The sequence below is a fragment of the Pteronotus mesoamericanus genome, unplaced genomic scaffold (genome assembly GCF_021234165.1).
Source record: "Pteronotus mesoamericanus isolate MK-2021 breed Mesoamerican mustached bat unplaced genomic scaffold, CSHL_Meso_final contig_20, whole genome shotgun sequence".
Classification (NCBI taxonomy): Eukaryota; Metazoa; Chordata; class Mammalia; order Chiroptera; family Mormoopidae; genus Pteronotus; species Pteronotus mesoamericanus.
The window spans coordinates 15,591,299-15,604,755 of record NW_026555085.1 but is presented as its reverse complement, the minus strand read 5'-3'; the positions used below and the strand labels follow the sequence as shown (position 1 = coordinate 15,604,755).

At 41.6% G+C, this 13,457-nt stretch overlaps 1 protein-coding gene and 1 pseudogene across 3 annotated transcripts in view; both read left to right on the top strand.

Moving 5' to 3' along the window:
- The first annotated feature begins 1,883 nt into the window (after positions 1–1,883).
- RCAN2 (regulator of calcineurin 2) overlaps positions 1,884–13,457 on the top strand; it is a 259,476-nt gene continuing 247,902 nt past the window's right edge. For 2 of the 3 annotated variants that reach the window (XR_008528767.1, XM_054569450.1), the window contains exon 1: positions 2,401–2,712. The gene's annotated coding sequence lies outside the window, so the exon portion shown is untranslated. Of the gene's footprint in view, positions 2,221–2,400; positions 2,713–13,457 lie in introns of those variants that run through there. The other variant, XM_054569451.1, reaches the window with a different exon arrangement.
- Positions 3,087–12,098, top strand: LOC129067956 (60S ribosomal protein L18a-like; annotated as a pseudogene).

The following is a 13,457-nucleotide window of genomic DNA, read 5'->3' as shown; positions in this document are numbered from 1 at the left end:
ACACATATCGACTGTCACCGTGGGCCAAGTATTATGCTAAGTGCTCTACATATATTATTTCATTTAAGCCTCACATTGAATCTTGTTTTCTAACTTTTCAAAATTTTTATAATAAATATATTACTTCTATAACCATAAAACTCTATTCATAAACACATTTATCAAATAGGTCCTATTAAGATGGAAGTCTTCAGGTTGGTGGAGATTGCAGGAACTACTGAGAATGAGATTTTGGATTGAGGATGTTTTATACAGAGATGGAGGGCTGGAGTGAGTGAGGCATAATGGCCACATTCGCATAGGTGAAAGACAGTCCATTGGAAAAGAAATTGGACTTTCTCCACAGCTTCAGAAATTAAACTAGAACCAATGAGAGACAATCTTAAGAAGGTAACTTTGGGCTCAATATAAGGATGCCCTTTCAAATACTTCTATAAAATAAATACAGTAGTCCTCATTATCTGCAGGGGATATGTTCCAAGATCTCCCAGTGGATGCCCTAAAGCATCTGTAATACTGAACTCTATATACATTATACTGAACCCTATATGCACTATCTTTTTTTGCTATACATACATTCATATCTATGATAGAGAGTAATTTATAAATGAGGCAATTTCACAGATAGAACATTCATTCTTACAGTTGATCTTATCAACCTCAGCATAAGATTTTCTCTCCTTTCATCTTTTCACTTACAAAAAACACTTTACATCTTCTCTTTGGCATATCCAAACTGCCAACATCACTGTTTTTGCATTTTGAAACTGTTATTAAGAAAAGTAAGGGTTACGTGAACACAAACACTGTGGTACCTTGACAGCGGGTCTGATAACCAAGCTGCCCTATTATGAAACTAACCATAGGCAGGGTATACAGCTAGATACACTGAAACAAGGGATGATTTATGTCCCTGGGCAGGACAGAACCCACCAGCAGATTTCATCAAGCTTCTCACGACTTAAAACTTATGAATTGTTTATTTCTGGAATTTTCCACTTAGCATTTTGGACCATGGTTGGCCATAAGTAATTGAAATGTTGGAAAGTGAAACTGTGTGGATAAGGAGGGACCACTGTAATTCATCTAAATAGCGGTTGTTTATGAATTTACGCATTCAAAGGAAGTTTGGGAGAGTAGGAGTCTAAGTTCATTTGCAACTCTGAAATTCTGTCTTTATTTATCGTAATGCAGATTATTCAGAGACAAGAGCCACCGTCTACGGTTTTCTCTTGTGTGTTTGTTTTTAAGGATGCATTTGTATATCAGCCTTGGGGGAAAAACAATGCGGTGTCTGAGTGAGTGAAGAATAATTGTGAAACTTATAGATTGTTTCAATCCAATATTAGTATTGTTTTAGGAAATAGAAAGGCATTTAAAAAAGGGAATAAGGCCTTTTTATGTAGCAATTAGAAAGATAAAACAAAATTGACAAATCTGTTCTCATTTCCTTACTCTTAACTTTTTCCTTCAATTTTCCCCACTTTCTCTATTATAATCTTTGACATTTTCTGGCCAGGAGACTCAGCTCTGCCCCTATCGGTGCCACTCATAAGCCGCAGGCTTTCTCCGGGCTCTAATTGCTTTATTTTGTGAAGCAGAGACTTCTGCTGGGTTTTTTGTTTGTTTGTTTGTTTGTTTGTTTGTTTGAGCAACAGATCTACACTAGATTCTACTTCAAATGCAACCATTTACTGTGTAATACCAGTTTCCCATTCCTCATGTCACAAGCTCTCACACAATAGGAGTCCTTGAAGCCCTTCTGTTCCCCAGGTCTGGTGGCTGCGAATCCTGGCAGAGCTATGAATCCCGCGCAGGGCACCTTCAGCCTTGTGGGCGGGGCAGGCGTAGGGCTCCAGCCAGAGGGCGCCAGCGCCCACCCTGCACAAACGCCCGGAGGATCTTCCAGGGGCTTTCCGGCGTTTCCTCAGTTAGCGGGAGTTGGGGGGGCTCAGTCCGCTGATGAGAAGAGTCTCTCTGCCAGTATTCCTTATGCGCCGTTTGCTTCTGGGCCAGTTTCTTGGCTGTTGTTGCTCAGTCAACCTGCTCTTCAGATTCAGCCCCCTGCCCAGTCAGTCCAAACACCAAGAAGCCCCCCGCCCCGGCTGTGACCCCTAGAAGCCCCTCCTCGCCAAGCCCGGGACTTTTGTGGCCAGAGTCCTGCGCTGGGTCCCCGGGGTTCTTCACCTCTTCCTGGTCACCCGCAGTGGAAAAGAGCGGGTAAGGGGGCTGAGGGCAGAGTGGGAGCCCTAAAGGTGCAGTGGGCGCCGGGTCAGAGGGTGGGGTGGGTGGGGTGGGGGGGTGGGGGGAGGAGATGAGAAGAGGCCAGACAGGGGCTTTTGGTTTCCTGGGGTCTGATTGGAGGTTGGCCCGATGAGTCGGAGCTGGGGGCGCGCCCATCTCCTCTGGCTCCAGCGAGAGCCGGCGGCTCGGCCCCTCCCCGGAGCCGCTTTGTCCCGGGTGACGGTGGTGGAGGTTGTGGAGAGGAGCGGGCAGGAGGCAGAGACCCGCGGACCAACAGACCCGAAGACCGGGAGGAGGGGTGCGCGGCTTCCGGCCCTACACCCAGGCCCGCAGGCACCGCGCCCGCCCCACACGCGCGCTCTCACCGGCGGGCAGGTGAGCGGGCCCCGCCGCGCCCCCAGTAGCGGCCCCGGGCAGACAGCCCGAGCCACCGTCTCTGTCTGCCCGCGCATCGTGGACACCCATCAGGTTGGTTATGTAACCGCGCCAGCCGGCTCTCCCCTGCACCCGGTCCTGCCAGGGCTGCGTGCGGCGCCCCGGCTGTGCTCGAGGACCGTGGCAGGGGGCGGGCAAGCGCGCCGGGTGAGGGAGTGGGCGGGGGTGGCGGTGCGGGTGGCGGTGGGGGGAGAGGGGTGGTCTCCTGATTCAGTTGTAAGGCGGCTTTGGGGACATAGGTCTCCCTTGACCCCCTTCCACAGGGCGCGGGTCTCTAGGAGCCACTTGCCCATTCCTAGTGGCCCCAGGATTCGCCTTCTCAGTAGCAGCAGCAGGTGTACAAATGGAGGGTAAAGACAGACGCCTGTGGTCTCCGGGACTGAGGTTTGGAGTAGGGGTTAGGGGAGATGGACCGGAGTCAGAGAGCAAAGGAGAAAACGGAGAGACTCCTTTTCCAGTACTTAAAAGAAAGTGCTGGGAAGGGGGAAGGTGCTTTGAGGCGCAGCGGGAATTGTCCTCCCTGGGATTAGCCGGCTTGGGTCATCTAAAAATAACTTCAAGTTGGAAAAGTGAAATAGAAGGGAGCACAGTGTGCTGAGTTCCTCCTGCCTGTGGGATGCTTCGTTATGGAAGTCACCAGAGGGAACAGGCAAATCTCAGCCACCTGATCCCTCTGCTGCTTCCTGTTCTCACTGGTTTCCAAGGTGTCTCAGTTTGACTTTTAGTTAATGATTTATTCTCCAAGGCACTGCAGTCTTTTTCTTATCCTAAAATGAATTATATAGCAGAGTGCATGCTTTGAATCTTTTTTATTTCTTACATCGGGATAAAAGTGTTTAATGGACACTTGAAACACCATAGCTTTTTTAAGTATCATTTTAGTGAAAACAGAAGTTTCTGGGCTCCCTTTAACATACAGTCCCACAACTGGAGATGAAAGGATGCTAGAACATTCCAGCCCACACTTCTCCCTTCCTTTAGCCAGAGTCCCTCTTAACCTATCATAGAGAGGGAAAGCTTTAGGAAAAGTAGGACATTTTAGATAATGCAACTCAACTTTCACACATATTACATCAACTTCAAAATACAGGACAAATGCATCACAGGTACAGCGCAACGCTTGTTATCTGGCCCCCTCCATTCTGGGGACACAAGGAAGTTGGAAAAACCTAGAAGCTGGAGAAGATCAAGAAGCAGGTCAGCACTAATCATGGAACAAGGCAAGGCTGGCTGCTTTTCAGTCTACACATAGATTTTCTTTAGCCTTAGAGCTATTAAGTATGATCAGTCATTTAGCTGAATTAGTCTGAAATGGGAGTTGTGCTTGGCTTTCAAATACACTGCAAATCAAATCTGCATTTATTGATCACTTACTGCCCCAGTCCACTCCATAGAATTTTTGTGACCGAAAAGTGTTCTCAACTACAGCTACAGAATCCCAAGAGCTTTCAAAATGTCTGTGTGTGCAGGTCCTACAAAACCCTACTAAATCTAGAAGGCTCTGGCTCTCCAAACTGAAGAACATTCAATAGGCGTAAGTAGGAACTTGAGTGCTTTGTCGTTTGCAAGTAAATAGCACACTTTTTAAAAAACCACTGGAATAATCATTTGCAGCTAGTCATATAGATTACAGAAATGAGCTTTGTTGAGACCAATTTTGATAGTTGCTGTGGTCTCATTTCCTGTACTTCTGCACCATCCACTCAGTTTATCAAAGGTTATTTGTTAAGCATCTACTGTGTATTGTGTAGACCTTGTGCCAGCGACTGAATGAATGAGGCCCATGCCTTTCAGAAATCAATCTAGCAATAAAAGATAAAATCAATGATAATGGTCAGCATGGTGTGTGTTTAATAGAAATAGGAGCAGATTCAGTGGGAACCCAAGGTAAGAATGGTGGAGAGAATCTAGAAGAATCTGCAGAATTCACACTTGGACAAGATCCCGGTAGGCACTGAGAGGTCTCTCCAGAAGGGACTAGGCATTCCACATTGAGAAAAAGTAAAAAAAATTGTCTAGATGTTCCGAAATGGGAAGGTGGCAGGGAGTTAGGCAGGGGAAGGGAGGATTTCCGTTCACCTGGGTTGTGCATATACCTTGTTGAGGAGACACCATGCAGTCTAGTGGGAGAAATGATTTGATCTAATTTGTATTTTCCAAAAGTGACTTTGGAGGTGATGAATAGGTGGGATTACAAAGAAGAAGGAACTCAGATTTTAGACCACTGGACTGGTCTAAAACACTTACCCTCCCCCCGACCCCTGCCGCCGAAAAAAAGAAATTAATTTGGCCTGAACCAGGGAGAATAGGGAGAGAGGAGAAAGATCTATAGAGAGCCATTTCAGAGGGACAGTCAGTGGCACCAGGTCACTAAGTAGGTGGTGGTGTGGAAGGATAAGACTAGATGTCTAGATATGGCCAGGCTTTTAACTGAGTTAGGAAGTAAATGAGAACAAGTAGATATGAGAAAGATGAGAAATTTCAACTGAAATTTTCCTCTAAGATCAGGAACAAGGATACCCATTCCTACCACTTTATGCAATGTAGTACCGGAAGTCCGGGCTACAACATTTAGGCAAGAAAAAAATTAAAAGGCATCCAGGTCAGAAAGAAAGATGTAAAACTGTCTCTATTTGCAGATAATATGATATTATATATGGAAAACACTAAAGATTACACACATAAAAACTGTTAGAACTAATAATTGAATTTAGTAAAGTTGCAAGATACAAGCCAATATATAAAAATCAGTTATATTCCTATACAATAATAATAATAAATAATATATAATTAAATATATATTATATATTACATGTAATGGAATATTATTTGGCCAGAAAAAAGGAGATCCTGTCATTTGTGACAACATGGATAGACCTTGAGGGCATTATACTCAGTGAAATAGATCAGAGAAAGACAAATACTGCATGATCTCACTTACATGTGTAATCTAAAAAAAAGAGACTGAACTCACAGGAAAAGAGAACAGAGAACAGTTTGGGGAGAGGGGTGGGCAAAATGGATGATCGTCCAAAGGTACAAGTTTTCAGTTTTAAGATAAGCTCAGGTGACAATAGTTAAAAATACTGTATTTTATAATTGAAAGTATCTAAGAGAACTTAAAAGTCCTCATCAGGAGAAAAACATTATAACTATGTAAGGTGATTGATGTTAACTTACTGTAGTAATCTATCATCTATCTATCTAGCTGGCAAAATTGTTACACTGTACACCTAAAACTAATACATTGTTATATATTAGTTGAGTCTCTGTAGAACTGGGGTGGGAAGAGTAAACAAGAAAGAGTAATTTTGAGAATGATGTGGAATTTTTACTTTGAACATCAAATGAAAATGCTCAGTGGGAACATTTATTTTTCAAAGGTTATCTCTTCATTCTTGGTTCTAACCTTCTACTCATCTTACTTTCATTCCTGAGGTTGTCTATGGCTGCCTTTGGAAAAGAGAAAGAGAATTTGATAGCAGAAAGTTTTTTCTGCCTTCTCCCCAATGAAAGTATAAACTGTCATTATCTGAACTAGTAGCAGGAACAGTAAAAATAATTTAAATTATGATAATAATATCTAACATTTTGCTATATGCAAGCACAAAGAAGTTTTAGAGCTTACCTAGATTATCACATTGGATTCTCACAGTAACCTTATGAGGCAGAGACTATTATTATCCTCACACAGTTGATAATGAAGCCAAGGCAAAGAAAGAGTACCTTATCTAGGCCACACAATGAATAGGATGTGCCCCAGGGTTCAAGCTCAGGCAGTCTGACCAGCAAGCACTCCAGATCACCAGTATGAACCAACAACATTGAAATAATTCCTGTTTAGCCTGGAATTTTTTCCCCCTCCTGTTTGAATATTTGTGGCTAATGTTGTAACAGAGTCAGGAGTCCTGACTCTCATCTGGGCTCAAGCCTGATTTGTTGTGTGACCTCTGCAAAGTCACATTCCCCTCTCAGACTTTCATTATTTTAAATCTGTATGTTAATGGGAAAAGAGGTTGCCCAGATGATCTCTTAAGGGGCTCTGCATTCTGAATTTCTCCCATCCTATCTCAAATTTTACCACGGATGTGGATTAAAATCAGGCTTGCCAGATCTCCTTTAGACTAGGAACACTTCTAAAAGGACTAACTCACATGGGGCCTGTCCTTAGCAGCTTGATGTCAACTAGTCCCTAGTGCAGGCGCTGCTGAGGGTCCGATGTTGGGGGAGGCTGCATTTCAGAGAGTAGAAACCCATATGAGCACTGAAGTAGAGGAATCTCCATAGTCACTGACCAGTTTCTTGTTTTAGATGGGTCACTTAAGTTCTATGAGACTTGGTTTCTCATCTCTGATTAAGTGGGGTGATTAATATACATGCTGTAGGGTTGTAAGGAGTGAAGCAGATAAAGCAGGCACAGCACACAAGTCTGCCTCATCTAAGGTACTCAGCAAATGGGGGTCCTCACCCTTCGCCCCAGGGAAATAGACTTGCAGAAAAGGGAGGTAGCTTCTGTGGGTGGCAGCGACCTCGGAGAGAACGCTGTGAAGGCCTCTGCAAGCTGCGAAAGCACAAGGTGGTGGGGCGCTGCCTGCCCACAGGCAAGTGCCACACACCACCCCTCTACAGCATGCACGCCTTTGCACCTAACCATGTTGTTGGCAAGTCTTGCTGCTGGTACTTTGTGTCTCACAACTTAAAAAGATGAAATCTTCAGGGGAAATCATCTACAGCTGGCAGGTGTTTGAAAAATCCCTGTTCGGGCAAGGACTTCAGCATCTGGCTGCACTAGGACTCCTGCAGTGGCACCCACAATATACCCCGGGAGTGCCAGGACCTGACCACCGTGGGCGCCGTCAGCCGGTGCTCCCGAGAACCGGGGGCCTGGCACTGTGCCCGTGCCCACTCAATCCACATCATAAAAGTGGAGGAGATCGGGGTCAGCAAGTGTCACTGACCGGCAGTCACGACTTCAAGATCAAGCTCCGGCTGCCTCACTATGTCCTCACATGTACAAGCCATACTTTACCACCAAGAGGCCTAAGACCTTCTTTCAGATGCAGGGCCTCTCTGCCCAAATAAACTCCAAAAAAAAAAAAAAAGAAAAGGGATGTAGAGTATGTCTGAAGAAAAACTTCCTATCTCATGGTTTTGCTAAGGGCCACCCATTACTGAGTATCATTGGAGGTAGTATATGTTGGAAATTCAAAAATACACAGCATGTTAAATATCTTTCAAAATGTGAATCTCAGGTATTCATTAATAAATTACCCTCTTAATATAAACAAGAATCAACATTCCACCACACAAAATTTTAAACTTTTTTTTGTCAGCTTGTAAATAGGCCAAAATTTCTATAAAGAAATAGTATTGCCTGGGGTTAGTGACCCTGGATTCCATTATGACGGCATCAAATATACAGTACTTCCTAGGAGACAGGATGACCTCCTACTTTGTGTGTGTCTGGGTGCATGCTGTGCTGCTATCTGCAGGAGGAACTTTCTGCCTTTGCCTATAAAATTTTCACTGCCCGCCTGTCTTTTCTCTTGTTATCAACTGCCAGGTGTCATATGCTGTAGGTTATTAATCGAGCTGAGGATGTTTTTTAAAGATGGAAGTAGCCTTAAACTCAAGTGTGTGGTTGAGAGTGGTACTTTTTAGAAGTTGAAGAAAAGTTTCCAAATATAGCCCAAACTTCCTGCATTTCAGAATGCCCACAGAAAATATTTGCTGTAGTCAGGATGGAAAAGGATTTATTTTCTTACCTGATTTCCTCATACTCAACTCACTTCAAAACAGGGATGAAACAGGGTATTCCTACACTTTGGCATGTATGCACGAGAAAGTATTTTGACGGTAGCTGGTGGACAAAAGAACTGCGTAATTTGAGAGCTACATCCTAGTTTTTATCACTGTTGCTTTAGTTCTTTGTGGGAATAATGGCTTTATTGTTTAAAGTGATTGAGATATGCCTACTATAAAATACTATACATTCTTTAAGGGCATGGGTCATGCCTTAATACTGCTCTTACAGTGTTGGGAATTAAGTATAAAAAGCACGGACTTGGCATGAAAAGGCCTGGATTCCTTTTCTGGCGCTGTCACTTCCCAGCTATGTAACCTTGAGCTTCCCATTGACCTACCAGTCATAGGCACTGGTGTTTGTTGAATGCTGCTCCTGTTCAAGACACTGTGCTCAGCACACTGCGTGCGTTTTCTCATTTAATCCCAACAACAACTCCACCATGTGGGTATTATTGTCGCTATTTACAGATGCCTATGCCCTGAGGATCAGGAGGAATAAGCCACTCAGTGCTGGGTCTCTGAGTTGAAATTTTCTTATCTGTACAATTAGGAAAATAATACATGATCTTCCCACCTTGAAGAGCTGTGAGGCTGAAATGCCACGAGTCTGTGAATGTGCACTCACACTCACAAAATGGAATGCTCTGCACAGATGTTAGGGATGGTTGTTACAATAAGGATCTCCCAAAATATCAGTTATAGTTGGGCCTGGATTAGCACCAGGTCTGCGAGGGTAGGGAGGTCTACTGAATATAAAAGACTTTTGTAGAATGCATTAAGAAAACTGTATGTCTTTGCCCTATTCTTTGGTAGTTTGTCTTATGCTACCTATTGCTTTCAAGGGTAATGTATGTGTCAGAACCAAGACTCCACTAAGCTGGGCCAGGAGGAAGCTGACCAGGCCATGGACCCGCCTCTTGCTGGTTGAAGGGGGGAGGAAGGCATGGTTTATAAAGAAGAGGTAACTACCAGAGGGGTGTTTCAGTCTAAACAGAGAAAGCTGAAAGTCAAAGCCGAGATTGGGGAAGGCGAAGGCATGATGGAGAATGCAAGAATTCATCCTGGGGTTCACACCACATGTGAGGGATAGGTAGGGCAAGGGATCTGCTCAAGAAGGCTAGAAATATGTCCCAGTGTCTGCTGAGGTCTGTGCACTCAGCAAGAAAACTATGAACCCTCTGCCCTGATTTTTTGAATGGCTTCTTGGATGTATGTGCTTTCTATAAAATCTTTGGAAAACACAGCATAGTATCAAAAGAGAAAATTAAAATCATACATGTTACCATGAACAAATGATAATTACTGTTAACATTTTGTTGCATTGTTTTAGTCTTTTTCATATGTATACTTTTGTAGAATTGGGATCACTCTGTGTTCAGAATTTTGCGTCCAGTGCACTTCACCAAACATTTTAAATAGCTTTTACGAACATTGAAGTCATTGAAGCCTGTTGAGCTACTACAGCTGACTTTAAGTAGAATAAAGCAACCTCTGCTTAAGTGAGAACTGGTTTAGTTTGCCTTTCAAGTCCCAAAAAATAATAACAGCAAAATAATTCGAGTATGTGTGCTTACTCGAATTATTTCTGTTGCTGCTCTTAGTTGGTTTTGACTGGGTCCCTTTTGACTGCTGACCGGGCCCTTGGGGCAAGTATTGTAGATAGGTCTTTTTCACCTTCCACAAAATGAGATACAATGCAGAATAAACCATTTTAATAAATCGCTAAGAAATCACTTTAATAGTCATTATCCTAGAGTTTTAATTTGATGATTAATCAGTCTCTCAAAAAAAAGTCTCTGCGGTCATTTTTAGGCTTCCATCAACTAGGTTGTTTATATTGATGGTTGTTTATATTGACCAACTTATAAGGTAAACAGCCAATCCGAATTACTTCACCCTGTAAAAGAATCTGAAAAACAGGCTAAATTAATATTGTTTATTTTATATTTTGACTTCTGTAGCTGTTAAAGACAAAAGCGTAGTAATGGAGTCTGGCCAGGACAAATCAGAGTTCAATTTATTCTTCTCTTTTGTGGTTTAATAATTAGTCCAGGAAAAAAAATTATTTATTCGATTACAGGTGTGATCATGAATTTTTATATAGAGGATGGAAATTCTGATCAATTAATGGTAGTTCAAACAAAATTGTAGTGGTTCAATAGTAAACTCTCAGCTTTGACAGGACAAGTGAAAGCAAAATACTATTTCATGAATATGTTAATAGTTTTCCTGCTGTGGACATTAATAGTATTCATTTGATTTTTTATGATGTACAAGCAACTTTTATAAAAACGTTAAATTTTGGTCAGCAACTGACATATCATAAATGTGTTCATTTGGTATCCTTTCTTGTCTTATTTGTTTTTCTCTTGGTGATTTCTGTTCCACACACAGCTGTTGTTTGCATTAAACTTCAAAATTTGACAAGGTGACATTTAGGTGAAACTGATTTCAAACATATGCTTGGTCAGATTTTCAAAGCATACCTTCTAACCTTGAGTCTGAAGTCTAAGTGCCATAACTCACGACTACTCCAGGGGATTCTTGGCTCACGCCTGGACCTTGATTTGGTTTGACCTCCTGAGATATCGTGGATGGGAAGAGGGGATCTCCTTTCTCATTCTCGTTTGCAACTGCACTGGAAGATCCGGTGTGTTTTCGGAAGGTCACGAAGGTTTTCACAGCTCCCGCACGTGTGCAGACCAATTTGGAAAGGTTGTATCCAGGTGGAGGTGAGATAAGTGGAAACCCGAGCTGCTCCCCTTGACTCCCCAAAATCCAAATTAATTTTGGATTCAGGCATGGAGACACTTCCTTGAGGCTTTGTGAAAACTGCTCAGGCCATTAACTGAAAACTGAGAACATTAAGAAATTTCGGATGGCTCTAGATGGGCTGAGAAATGTGCTAGCAAAATCTTTGACAGGACATGGGACAGGCCATAGTGACCCTGTGAGAAGACTCAGATGCGTGTGTGGCTTTCTGCTCCTTCATACTTCTTTTTATTAACCTAGACAATTCCGGGAGGCCAAAGAGCAAGTGCCATAGTGAATGCCTCTGTGTTATTCATGTAATGGCCTTCGGGGTCTCCAGCTATGGAAATTTCCAAATGAAATAGCTTCTCATGAGGCTTCCAGTTTTATTCTTTAAAATTGTTTTTAAATTTCACATCACTTAAGCATAACTGTACTTATCATAAAAACTTTTGTCTCGAGTGAAAAGGATCAAACATGATACCATACTTTCAGTCTTTCTTCTCACCTGTAATTGAACCTCTCCTTCTTAGCTAAACCATTTTGATATCATAACCATACGTGGCTATTGTCTTACAATTCAGTCCAAGGTGTGATACCATGAGAAGGTTATTTTATCTGAACAAAATTAGAAGTACCTTAATGGATATTAGTGAAAGCTAATCCAAGGTACTTTTATGACAGTATAAATTTCAAGAGCATATTTTATAGGAAAGAACATCCAAAGACTACTAAAGGTCACAGACCCTTACCTAACTCCGGGTGTCTTGGGCTGTTTCCAGTGTACTTGGCAGACCGACATGGTGGGTTTCCCAACTGATTACAGTAGCACCCTTTCTGCTCCCCGACCCCAGCAACTATGAGCTCCCTTTGAATTATGTTATTTCCAGAGTCATGATTCAAGATCTTGGCAGAATCCTCCTTCTGACTCTGAATGAGGACTTTCTCTTTACAATCTGTTCTCCTTTCAAACACCTTCATCTCATTGATCATAAGCCTTTTGAAAGCTAATATAATATTCCCCTTCCAATAGAAAGCAAAAACAAATTAAAGGGAAAAAAAAAGGAGTGATGTTCAGGTGGTAGAATATAAACAGTAATTTAAAGGATAATTTTAATATTAATATTTTAAGTGAGCAGTAATTAATTGAAGTCATCTAGATTTAAAAACATCTAGTAGAAATGGTTATCTAGTTTGATGAGAAATCATCACTGAGATAATAGCTTTCTTTTTATTCAATTTTAATTACTTCCTTTTTTGATCAGGCCAGTACTTCTAATGATTTTCCAATGTATTGATAAAATTATTTCTCACTTTTGAGTTTCTACTGTTGAGATATGTGTATGCACCCTTCATAGTATCCTAATCATTGCTTAACCAAACCATTCCTGTACCTCTCTTATCATCCTAGGATTGCTAATGGTTTTATTTTAGACTGTATACTAATACTATGATGAGCTTATCCTTCTTACATTGTAGGATTTCTGTCACTGATGTCTATTGTTAATCATGCCAGTGTAAATGCTACCAAATATACACCTTTCTGTTCCTATTTGCTAATTAATTTTTTTATGGCTACTTATTTAAGAACCTCAGGAGACCAATAGCAATAATTTGGACATGGCTGCTAGAGACCAGATATTATTTCTTCAGCTTCCTATTCTAATAAATAATTAACCACTAAGTCGCTTATAAATAAACCAAAAGCTTTATAATAAATAACAAACTAAGAAGCAATTGCATACAATTTACAGATATAGAATGTTATAGAAATGCTAGGTAATAATAATCAGAATGAGAACTTTTTTTAATGATAACTAATTTAAAGCACATTGCAATTGCATAAAATTATAATTGGACATTCTCCTATCTCTGTTTCTTGAAATTCCATTCTTTCTTCAAGTTTTATCTTTTCATGATTTCCTCAATCTTTAAGCCCTCAAAAGAGCCATCAGTCTTATTTCAACTCATATTTATAACACATACATACTTGAACCTTTATACCTCATTCATTCATATATTTGTTCATTTGTTCGTTCGTTTGTTTGTTCATTCATTCATTCACTCATCCATTTACCCCTACTGTGCACCAGGTGTTGTGCTAGCCACTGCAGTATAAAGAACAGAAAAACATGGTCCCAGTCATCAGTGAAATTAGAGTCCAGTTTCTTACTTATTTACCTGTACCTCCTCTGCATGGTAAGTGCCCTGAGAATGAAGAC